Here is a 13,084-nt window from a genome sequence, read left to right as displayed (position 1 = left end):
GAGGGGAACCTTCGGAGTCGTAGTGGGAAGGTGCGATCCCCAACAACACAAGTGGAGGAGCCCTCAGAGCCAGAGCTGGAGAGTCGGACTTTAATGGCTGACCCAGAGATATTCAGAAGCTAGATGAGAAAGTGGGGCTGATCCAAGAGGTTTTACAGAAAAACAACCAAAGACTGCAAATGATTGAGAAGAGAAGAGAAAAAACAGAACAGAAGTTGGAATCGGTGGACCAGAAAACGAAACATTATATGAAGATTCCAGAGTGGGTGGAGGCAGTGATCCACCCCAATGCTTTAGAAACAGGAAGAAAGATTAGATATCACAAGGCCTTAAATTCTCAAGGAGGATTAAACACAAACCAAGAACTTAGAGAGCAAGGGATGAAAATAGAGTGGTGGCCTTATATACAACTTAAGATGAGGTATAAAAAAGACATAGAAGAATTTGGAATTGAGGGAAAACCGAACCAATTAGATAAAATATTAGAGGGAACGGATGAAAAATTAATTTCTAAAATGTATAATTACCTATCAGAATTTGAAATGGCGGAAGAATTAGTTAAAGGCCCAATGATTGCTTATGCAAGGAATGTAGGGCACAACATTAATCTGGAAGACTGGGAAAAAGTTTGGAAACAAAATTACAAAATAGGCTGTCTATAAAGAAAATCAATATAAAATGTGTTACTGGTGGTTTCTGACGCCTTCAAGATTAGCGAATATGTACCCAAACTTAAGTCCGACTTGCTGGAAATGTAAGCAAACAAGAGGTACCTTCTTCCACACTTGGTGGCTTTGCCCAAAAAGTAAAAAAATACTGGAAAAAAAATAGAATTTGGATAAAAGAAATTACAAATATCCAACTAGAACTTAAGGCTGAAATATTTTTGTTAGGAATGTTAAAAGGGGACTACGCAAAAGAAACAAAATATTTAATTTTCCATATAATTATGGCAGCAAGAATTGTGTTGGCACAAGGCTGAAAGGGTGACCAAATGCCAACACTTTGATTATTCAGAAAGTTCTTGACTGCACTGAAATGACAATAAAGGTATTCTATTCTATTCTATTCTATTCTATTCTATTCTATTCTATTCTATTCTATTCTATTCTCTATTCAAAGCAACCACCCAACCTCCCACAAGAGAAGCTGTGTAAGGACTTTATTTAAGGGAGCCCAAACACCCTGCAGCAACTCAGAACATCAGAAAAAGGAAATGGAGCATCTAGACAACACATTCCAACAAAATGGATTCTCACACAACTTTATCAAAAAGTTCTTGACCACTCAACCCAATACAGCATAACAAAGACAAACCCTAAAAAGTGCACCTTCCCACTATGACTCCAAAAATGCCAGGGAATTTCTAGAGTGCTGGTACTTTGACATATGAGCCCTCAATAGACACATAGACATCAACTACATCTATAGACTATGCAAAAGAGACAATCAACCAGCCCAAAAGAGAAAAAGACCTCAGCAGCTCTCCACTGGAAATCAGCAATCAGATGAGCATACATTAAATCCAAGATTAACTTCAAACCAATAACCAAGTAAACAATACCCCAATCAAGAAACTGCCTAAGAGCCATCAGTAAACATCCCAACCAAAGAATCTCTGCTTCCATCCACACAGACAGGTAAGACAGCAGAATATAAACTGACAGCAAACAGCACTCCTTGCTAGCACTGATGATGTTACCTAGTTAGGGCAATGAAACCTTTGCAAGAAAACAAGCTCAGAGAGCACCAAGGACCCCGTATTGAAAGGGGTACAGACATTACAATTACAGTATACAATTACTTCTGTTCGTGACCAACCCAATTTGGTCATGAACAGAAGCGAGACTGACTGCGCATGCACCTACAATTCTGCACTTGCGTGGAAGGGGAAGTCACCATGGCAGGGAAAATCACCACAGCTGTATTTGATCGGCACCCGAGGATCTGTTCATGACCAGAAGCAACAATTTCCCCAAATTTTTGGTCATGAACAGAAGCGTTCGTGACCAGAGGTTCCATTGTAGAGTAAAATGTGATGGCCAAGTTGCAATTCAGTGCAAGATGTAATATGGGACATTCAAATTAAATAGTTGCACAAATTGATTACTGGGTATAATTTAAGATGTTGACCCTTAAGTCTAAATGGTTTAGACAGTCTACCCATTTGAAGAAACAACCTAATTCATCCACTATGAACATGCCTGATTACTTACTGTAGATCTGCAGATCTCTTCAGAAGAGAACCCTGCTGCCAAAAGCTCAGCTTTCTGGTACATGGGAGCATTTCTTCTTATGACTTCCAGGTTATATACAGTAGAATCCCCTCCCCAGTGAGGTACATTAGGCCCCCATTCTCCCAGTATCCAGAAAATGGTACAGATATCTCTTTTGCCAACTTTTCAACCGTTAAATTGTTCCAATAATGATTTTAATTCCGATTTGAATATACTGTTCTGTTACAGTTTGGATTTCTTTACAAGCTATCTTGAAGAGGACAATGGGGTAGATGGTGGTATTTTTCCTCACTACCAATCCCTGTGCAACTCATCCTATAGAAGTAAAACCTGGTACTTACTCCCAGGAAAGTAAATATATGGCTGTTTATCGGGTTTGTGTGTGTGTGAGGGAAATGAAATGACTACACGTGCATTAGAATGATGCAATAGCGTATGTTATGTAATGTTGTTTTTTATGTAATGACAATATGGCATATGTCAGCATTTTGACATTACTGTGGTTTTTTAACCAAGAGGGTCAGAGCTTTGGGGGAATAATTGCGTGCATTTTTATAGAATGCTTCTAAAAGGGAGTGAGTAAAAACTATATTAAGTACCCCAAAACATTTGAACTTGCAACAATCTGCAGGATTTCATTTTATTTTTATCTTCCTATATCAGATCTCTTGACAATGCAAGGCTCTTTTTGGATTCTCAAGTGCCTTTTTGGATGCTATTACAGAAGCTCAGCCCCAATCCCAGCATCATTAAGATCTTCAGCAATGTAGACTGAATATTGCATTTAAATGTTGCAAAATGTATAAAGAAAGGTGTACATTAAAAGCATAGCTTTTTGCTAAATGCTACATCATTGCTATGAGCTGTAATAGCCATCAGAGGGCCTTCTGTTCTTTCTAAGCTGACCAGGCTAATAAAATTGCTTGCTGGGAAGCAGGACATAGAATTATGTAATTTGAGAGCAAAGGCTGCCTTCCACATGGCTTGGAGTGCCTGCTAATATGGAATGCCATCTGGTACAGGCTTCTGGATAAATCTTTCTTTGCAGCTTTCTTTGTAAACTCAGTTCCAGTTTACTTTTTTCAAATGTATTTTTATTAGTTTTAATTATTTTCAAATGCTAGCACAATAAAAAAAATAACTTGGATACCACAAACTGCTGAGAGAAATACATGACAACCAAGCAGCACTAATAATACTGTATGTATCCAGAGAGAGAATTCAAATTACTCATTAGACCTGATCAATAGGGATGAACAGAGTTGGAATGGAATCTACTGGCACACTGAAAGAAATTAGCAAATATTTCAGGGGTTTACATGTTGAACAATAGCATCTGCAGAAATTCCACCTACTAATTCTCAGAAGGTTGGAAATTCTTATTTTGATGGAACTCAGAGACCTATATCTCTGTCTGTAGATCAGACAAGTTCAAAATTTACAAAAGGCAATTAATTCTGCCAGCTGCCATTTTGCATATACTGGTAGATTTAAATTCTAGTGGCTGTTTTAAAAAGACTAATTTGCACTCATGCCTAGTGTATATTTTCTATCTGTACCTGTTGGGGATGATGGAACATCATCCACAACAAAACTTTAAGTTTCTACTTAACCTAATTTACTTTCAGAGAGCTTTCATACAGTTGGAACAGAGATCAGGTGAAGCATTGAATTACTCTTTCGACAGTTCTAAATTCATTCAGTTGTATTTTTAATTTGGCATCAATGTGTTCATTGTACCTACTATTTGATTCCAAAATGTCTGACATTTTCTGAAAGGATATAGCCATAGGTAAGGACTAGGAGTGGGTGGGGAATTATTTCTTGCTCAGTTTACTATGCCCTGTTCTGGTGCAGTAACCAAACCACAACAAATGGTGCTGCTATTACTGATTTAACAGGCTAGTAAAGGAAAGGACTTTGGGGATTTTCCCCAGCTTCTTCAACCTGTGATGTTGCACAAACAAGTCACAAGTGCACAGGTGTCACCTCTGTCAACTGTACCATTTCTGAGCAAAGATCCACCATATCAGGAAACGTATTAAATCCATGTTCAAAAGTAATCCCGCCCACAGATTGTAGGTGGGGAGGAAGGGATGTCTGGAACAAAAGTGTTAGAAGAATTTTCCACCCACCCCTATTTCATCCCACACTTCTGTGCCACATCTATCCCTTGTTGGCCAACCTCTATAGCTCATTTGCAATGATTTCCTTGGTGCTATTTCTCTTCCATTAGTGTTATAACCAATGTCAGGGCAGTTCAATATAGCAGTATTGCAAATCTTTACTCCCACAATACACATGTACTGTGGTCCCATAGGGCATAGGTCCCATAGGGTTCAGTTCCCCACTGAACAGGATTGTGCTAAGGTGAAGTCATACTTGTGAGTGGAAAACACAATAGTGGCTCATATTCCCATTACTGGATGTTAGAAGATCTTGGTCACCAACAGCCCCTTCAGTTAGCCTGTACATACAATAAAACTTTCAGGAAGTTGTGGAAGGAAGGGTGTGTAAATATTCCTAAATACATTTTTAGCTTCTTGAATTTGCTTATTTCAGTTATAAGGTGGGCATGGTGGCAGGCCATCGATCTACCACTGCCCTCCCTTCTTTTGACAACAGGAGGGCACATTGAGTGGCCCAGCAGGATGATCAACACCTGTTGTGTATGGAGGGATTGCTCCTAGGTATTCTTTCAGCCTATTAATAACTAAATATGCATGTGTCTGTGATAGAGGTATTAAAGAATAGGGATTTTACTGCACTTGTTGCTTATTAGAGCTGGAAAAGATCATTCACACATGTCAGTATAAAATGATTGCTGATATATGGCTGTCATTTCCTTAGGTTGCAATTCCTTCCTGTCTTTTCTGCAGGGTCCTTTAGGTGGGTTCAGCAAGTGAAAATACCAGGAGTTTGAGGGATCATTTGAACCGCTTTGAGATGATGCAGCAGACCCAGGTTTGCCTCCACTGGAAGTTCACGCTGCTTCTAGGTCAAACTTCAGGAAGAGCTCTGTGTATCCAACCTTGGTCAGGGGCATCCTGGACATTTGTTTTGCTATGGGATGCAAATCATGAATAATAAGGAATGAATTGTTAACAATGGAGCTCAGACTCACACTGCAAACTTTCCTTTCTATATATCTAACATTCCATCTAGTAGCTATTCATATAGTGCATGGCACACTGATGTTTGCTCCTTGACTGCATTGGCGTGTTCACCTTCAAAAATAACCAACTTCCCTCACACTTCCATCTCTCTATATGTACTGCAATGGCATCTGTACTGCTGGATAAGCTCCAATGCTTTATTAACTACTGTCCGCAATCCACAGGGCTCCCCATAGTCCAGAAAAAGAATCATTTCATTGTCCTCATCTGAACCAGCTGATGATCCAGAAAAGTCCACCAAATAAAGCACTTCTGCTAGAAGCAAGCCAGTTGAAAGTGAAGGAGAAAAATTCCCCACCACCCAAATTACAAGTGCAGACCACACAAATTGCTTGAGCCAAGTTTACTTGAACAGCACTGGTCATAGACTACAAGGTTCTGCTCACTGAAGGAGGATATATGCAACCTTTACATACTTGTATAATAAATGCTGACCAGTAATAATATCAAAGGCCAATCACAACATGGATTAGATTTTTTGTTTATAGTAAGATAAGCAGAATAATAACGTCAGTTTTTGTGTTAGTTACTTTCTAGTTTCCATCTAAAAATACAAGTGCTGATTTAAACTAATTTGTGAATCAGCTACCAAGCAGGCTTTCTTGAGTTAAGGGCCTTTGGAGGTTTCGGTCCAGGTACTTATTTTACTCCTTCAGTCCCCCTCTTTGGAGCTTAAATCTGGAAGCCATTCAGAGGAGGATTCAGAACTTGCTGATAATCGCAATTGATTGATTCTGTCACGTCAGCCAAAGCCACATTATATTTGGAAGCAGATGCTGAGTCTTAGGTGGCCCGTGCATCAAACTCAGCTGTGGGTTTGGACCTTAAGTGTGTACAGCTGTATAATCCATACAAACTTATCAATTCCATGCCCATCTAGGTCTGCCAGAGGAGAAGAAGCTTGTCTCCTCCTTTTCAAGGTCTCACACTGCAAGGACCCCTTGCCTCTTTGGAGTTGCAGGAAGTGACTTTGGCCACAGAGTGGGAGAGCCATAGCAGCATAGCAGGCAATGTTCCTATAAGCCCCTCAGGAGCAAGGGAATAATTGTGCTCTACGGGGCATAGTAAAAGAGCACACCTTCTGCTATGGGGTGTGGGGGTGTGTGTGAATCCCTGTTTTAGAGAGGCATCCTCTGCCTACTGCGCCATACAACCATCAACCCACCCCCTTGGCTCAACTGAGGCTGCAAAGGTACCAAGCTTGACAGCTATGGTTCCATATTCTAGCCAAAATCTTTTAAAGGAGAGGTCAACCTTTGAATTGTACCGCATGAAAAAAATGTGGAGAAGAAAAGCACAACCATCACTGATTTGCTTGTTCCATCCCAACATCCCTGGTGAAGAAAAGGCAACAGGATCTGGGAGATCCTCTGCTATTCTCCAGAGAATCCCTAGTGGAAGGGGTGCCAGTCCTCAGAAATAGTAAGTCTGAACATCTTAAGCTTTTGTTTCACTCATTATTCAGTTTCCACGTTACAAAATGGACTGAAAAGGCAAGAGAGGGACAATTGGATGCCTACCCTCCGGTCATGTTCATCAAAAAGGGATCGGTAGGATGTTCCTGGCTTTGCTTAGCAGAGGGAAAAGATGTAAAGTAACCTCAGGTTGAAAGCAATTGACGAATCAAAAGTCAACAAGCAGGGGAGGAGGAGACACACTTCAGTGCTTTGAGAATATGTGGACTGAATGTTAGGGCAGGAAGGACACAACACATCATCTGGGCCTCCGCTCTACTTAGAGAAAGGTGAAAGGACTCAAGGCAAACTTTTGCCAAATATTGACCTACCAATAGAACACTACATCCTTAAAGTGGCTAGATTGTACTTTAAGCACCCTGTTTATATATGTGGGGGAAAGTAAGGGAAAAAATGGGGCTCACAGGTGTAAAGATTAAGTTTCCATTCAGATCTTGCTTTGTAATACTGTACTTTATTTGCATCCAGCAAGATAGTGATTCAGGGAACACAAAAGCACTATTTTCTTCATCATCTCAATAATACATGTGTATGCTCAAGTATAGATTGGAAGAAATGATGTAGCAGAAAGTATTGAAAGATACAATAATAGAATTCCAAATGAAATCTCTATACCCAGTTTTGTTGGATGGATCTTCTCATTCTATCTTTGATCTCTCCCCACAATAAGAAGAATGCACCACTGAAGATCCTGATGCAACTCTGGAGGCTGCCCAGAGGCTTCCCAGAAAAACATCAGTTTCCCTTCCCATGCACTTTTCCTTATCTTCCCCCATGTATACAAAACTTGAAGTTTGTGAGGAGGGAGGTATAAAAACAACCTGCCCCATCATTCATTTTGTACCAACTTATCCAACTCGCCTATCCCTATGGTCTGGGAAGTAGGGAACACACAGTGTAGAATATTCCCAATACAGATCATTATGGGAGTTTGTCTCAATCAAATCCTGTTTTGGTGTCACAGTATCATATCCTTTCCAATGAGGTACAAACCCCAAAGTTATGTAAATCTACCCACACATACAATGCTTCTGACAGGGCCCTTTTAGCATATGGAGTCCCTTTAATATTATAAATTTCGGAAAGTCCAAAAAAGGGAGCATTATTGCATTGTCAAGGGATGGTGCAATTATATCAAAATGATGTTTCCCCTTTTATGCTGTGTCACAATGCATAGACCACCATTATAACCGGTAAACAAACAGGCCTAAAGGAGGAAAAATGCTTCCACACATGGTTGCCAGGACCACTTGCCTTCCCCAAAGAAGTAAAGTGTACGCACTACCTCTGCAGTTGGTAGATGAAATGAATACACCAGATAATGGAGGGATTTCTGGGCACAAAAGTATTCATTCCTATCCTCATTAATGTTATCTTCATGTCCATGGTGGAGTGTGTTCCATTATGTAGAAGTGGAATCTTTCTAATCCCTGCTACTGTGAGTTACGGTAGTTGTGTTATCTATAGAGTGGCAGTCTTCAGATTTGGGTTGCTCTCAAATTGTGCCTATTCCTTTCCTGTGTGGTCTTGTGACTGGAAGCATGATCAATCTGTAAAGTAGTAGTAAACCTTGATTATAAGCCAGTCAATAGCTTTCTGTCTACTTCTGAACCACATTTCTGATAGAGGTGGGTTTGCATTCCCAGTGACAATTAGGATAGAAAAGAAGCCAAACATTGAGATGGAATAAGCTGGGCTGCCAGCAGAATGGTGAAAGTCTGGTTTGTTGGATGGTTTAAGAACTTCACAGATAGCATGTTGAAACAGCAATGCTATTCGTTTATTTATCTAATTTATGTAGCCACTCATCTCACAGGGAAGAACTTTTATTTCTTCCCCAGTTAATATAAAGGATAAGAAAGTTTGACGTAGCAGGGAATTAGTGAGGAGAGCAGACACAAAAGGTCCATCGGTGGAAACCATGCGTCCTCAAGGATCCACCCAAGAAAAGGAAAGTGAAAGGGGGAAAGAGAGAAAAGCAGACTCATCAATTGGGAATTGTAATAAATAGAGTCTGGACAGAAAACTGGGCCATCACTTTGGCCAAAGTGGAGGAAGGGGTAGAAAGCCAGGAAAGGATTTATTATGCCTCTTATGCTATTTCTAGCTGATTTATGGACAAGGCTGCAGTGAAAGACAGGCCTGTGTTTTGGGTCTAGATCTGGGTTGCAAAAATCTGGATAACCACTAGATGATAGCAAAGCATCACAATTTACAATAGTAACTATAATTACAGTGAGATTTTGATAACCAAATTTGATAGTCCTAACTTTCTGTATATTTGAAATATATAGATAGCTCCAGTTGTATCTATCATTTTTGATATATTGAATGAAACGTTTTTGTCCATGAAAGCCTAGGTAACTATGTTTTGAGACCAAAACTCCCAGAGTTTGCTCAGCCAGTGAGAATTTTAATCTTAACTCATCTGGTTAACAACAACCTAGAGAAGGCTAATTAAAATACCACAAGATTTTCTCTTCCTTCATAATAGACTATTGAATGAACCACTAATTATATACGCAGCATCATTACTTTGATTGTGCTTTACAGAATATTTGGGAACTTCACCCTGAGTAGTTTACAGCTGAAGGTCCAATTCCATAAAAGCAATCAAGAGAGTGGAGGAGAGGGAAGAGAAAGCAGGAATATATACAATGCAACAGTAAATTGTTCTTTTGCTGCACATCTTTAAGCTAACCACAAGCTAAATTGCAATATAGAAGGAGAGTAGAAAATTGTGCCAAATGTTTTACCAAGAAGGCGATTCTGAGGATAGCTTGGAATGGAGAGAAATGGGATGCTATTCTAAGCTTCAGGGCTCCTAACTATTTGGAACTGTTCCCTCCCTCTCATTGTATGACCAGCTGACTTCTATAGAATGAAATGCAGTATTTAAGTTGGTTTGCCTTTGGAACCTGTATTTGCCTTTGGAACTAATGTCCCAAAAATGTTTATGTCCTACAGCTTCTGTTTAGAGACAAATGGTGCTTCAAAGATTCTGATCAATTTGATAAGTTAGATGAGACTTTGCAATCTAAGCGACTACACTGAATTCTCTCTCAAAATTCTCCAAATTTCTGGAGTATTTTGGTATATATACATGCATTTCAATCAGGTTTTTTCCCCCCTTGGTGTTGTTTTTCAGGAGTGATCAGCCATTGCTGAGAGAGTATGGCTAGCCCAAGATCACCTACTGGCTTAGTTGCTAAGATAGCACTAGAATTCGCAATCTCTCGTTTCTAGCCCAGTGGCTTTAACCACTACTCCAACATGCTTGTCATAAGACTGAACTGAGAGTTAGTAACCAGAAGAACCATCTAATCACAACCAAAATCTTGTGACTCCCCACCTTTTTCAACTCAGAAATTCATTGGGACAATTTGTCTCAGCTTTCAGTCCAAATCAGCTGCCTACTCCCAACCACTGAGCCTCCTGTGAGGGCCATCACAAGGTAATATCACAATGGTTATTTTGAGTAAGGATACACAACTCAGCTGTTGTGCTTTAACAGCAGGTGGGATCAGAAAGCAGTTTACTTAGGAGATCTTAAGAATTCCAGTCCCTGTAAAAACTCTACAGGAAAGCTGAGAACTTGACTGTTTTCTCTTTTAAGGGCCCCTTGGAATTGCTGTCATAATCATAATGTGCTATATTGTATGCCAATATAAATATTCAAGCATTTTATCCCTTAGAACTGCCACAGTGAATAGCCCGTTATTAATCTCATAACTGATGGAAAGAAATTTTCCTCTTGAGTTCATGACTATAGTGGAAGTAGTTTTCCAAATTACATCTGCTGCTATCAACAAAATGTCAACACTGCTCTGCTCAGGGCCACCCTAAATAAGCAGCTGCCTAAACATCCTTCCAGAATTTAAGTATGTTTTGCTCTAATCTTCTTGTCTTCAATAAATGACATTTACTGTTCCTTTCTCCATAATGTCAGCCTTTCACTTACCGAACTTTATCAGGGATAGAGTTGATCTGACTTACAGCTAAATAAAGTTTCTTTTTATCAAAGCCAGCTCAAGATATGTTGCTGCTTGAGATGGTGAGAACTTTTTTGCCTCATTCCATGTGCAGAACATAAGCGGGCTAGTAGCTGAAACATTAACAATGGGGGAAGAACATCTGGGGCAGAAAGTTTTCTTAGTCCATACAAAATAGATTTCATGACAAGCTCTGTTCTGTTCTCCAATACTTTACCGCAGTCCAAACTTTCTGAAATGTACTCTGCTTGAGGGAGCTGCCCTGAATCTTCAGAATCAGGAAAAGGTTCACTAACCCTAAAGGGCAAGTTACATTAATAATAAGATTTCTTATTAACTCCGTTTTCCAATTTTAGTAGAGCAGTTAATATTGCAATTCAGTTCTGTACCAAAGGATTTTTCTAATTTACCACTCTAATTTCTTCAGGCAGTTGTAATCCTCTGCTCAAAGTAAATACTACCAGTAGTCACAAATAATTCTGCAAGCTATTCAACTATTTAAGAGGTACTTTGCACCCTCAGAAATACAGGTTACAAATGAAGTGAAATTATCATTGGGCAGATGCAGAAAAAAAAGGTAGGATATAGCTACTACATAAGCTAAAATCTGATGGGTATAACTTTATATATGTGGAGGTCCTGAAAGATTAGTACAGCCACACCAATTGATTGTGTTGTGTCTGTTACTAAGAAAGAAATACTGCAATGCTAGCGTGCATTGGTTCTTCAGAGTAGACCATTCTATGCAAATGTCACTAACATGCAGAGTGTTAATTTTTGATGGACTAATGCTTGGTGAGCAATTTTGGGGTTGGTTTTGGAGGCTTTGATATTTCCAGAAACCATGGAGTCTCCTCTCTCTTCAGAGCCTATGCAGCATCCCCTCCACAGATACCCTAATTTTGATGTACATAATCATTGTATTGACTATGCAAGTTGTATAATATATAACAAAGTCAACTATTTTATATCCTCACTAAAAGATAGAACCTTAGACAATTGCACATTTCTTTCCAGCTATTTCCACCTTTAAGGCTGTTGTGCCTTAATCAGTTCTCTTACAGACCGAAATCCAGCATCGATTTCCCTTAGCAGAGATGGGTAGAGGTGGGAACTATTATCTGCTGCATTTCTCTTAAGATTTATTTATTTGTATCCTGCCTTTATTATTTTTACAAATAACTCAAATGTGAACATATCCAACATACCTTCCTCCTACTTTCCCAACAATCCTATGAGGTGGGTGGGATAAGAGTGTCCTGCCCTAAATCACTCAGCTGACTTTCATGGGACTTGAGATTATGGTCTCCAGCTTTCTAGCCCGATATCCTAGCCACTAGACCTAACCGGCTCTCCAATTATAGCTGGTAATGATCCAGGAGTTCTGCCTGAAAATAGGCAGTTTTGGCACCTTAAGAAAAGTTTGGAACTTGTTTGCCTTAGCCTGCAGGACTAGTCAGATTCATCTAGAAATGAATTCCTATTTCCCATTAACTATTCTTTGCCAGCCTTTCCCATTTTCAGTAATCAATTAACATTTTTCTCAAAACTGCTCTGAAGTTTTACAGATGGGAGGGACAGGTTTGGGTTGAAGGGAGCTTCCCAAGTACAAAGAAAAGTTTAACTTCCTATTTGGGACATTTTTTGGCCAGGCATTGCAAAAGTGCAAGTGTGAGGTAGATACAACTTGAACATAAACATGGGGGGCGGGGGATTGATAGTACTGTTCTTAGACATTTTTTAATTACAAAAACAGTTTTGTCAGATGATGTTAACTTACCTGAAGAGATAAGTAATTCAAATGCATATCTATTGTGCGAAGGTACTCTATTTTAAACTCAACTCTTTGGGCCATGTTTATTTAGCTGAGCCCCGCCTAGATTTTTCCAACAAAATCTAATGTCCATCATTTCAGGTACATTCCCTAGGAAGCCCAATATACTAAATACACTTTTATGAATTAATATTTTTTCATCCTTTTTTCAAACCATGTTTTGCCAAATCCATACGTTAAGGATGATGTGGAAAGTCATCATTACAAAAGGTAAGCCTGTGTATACCTTAGCTAATACGTTGTATAGAGGTAGTCCTTACTTAATGTCTGCTTTATGACTGGTTGAAGTTACAACAGCCAAGCAATGGGTGCTTTATGACCCACAAAGTACCCTAGTCTATTAAAATAGGTTCACTTAAAGACTGTGGCA

The sequence above is a fragment of the Pseudonaja textilis genome, chromosome 3 (assembly GCF_049901715.1).
Source record: "Pseudonaja textilis isolate UNSWEBS1 chromosome 3, rPseTex1.2, whole genome shotgun sequence".
NCBI classification, from domain to species: Eukaryota; Metazoa; Chordata; class Lepidosauria; order Squamata; family Elapidae; genus Pseudonaja; species Pseudonaja textilis.
Note: the sequence above shows the minus strand (reverse complement) of the source record.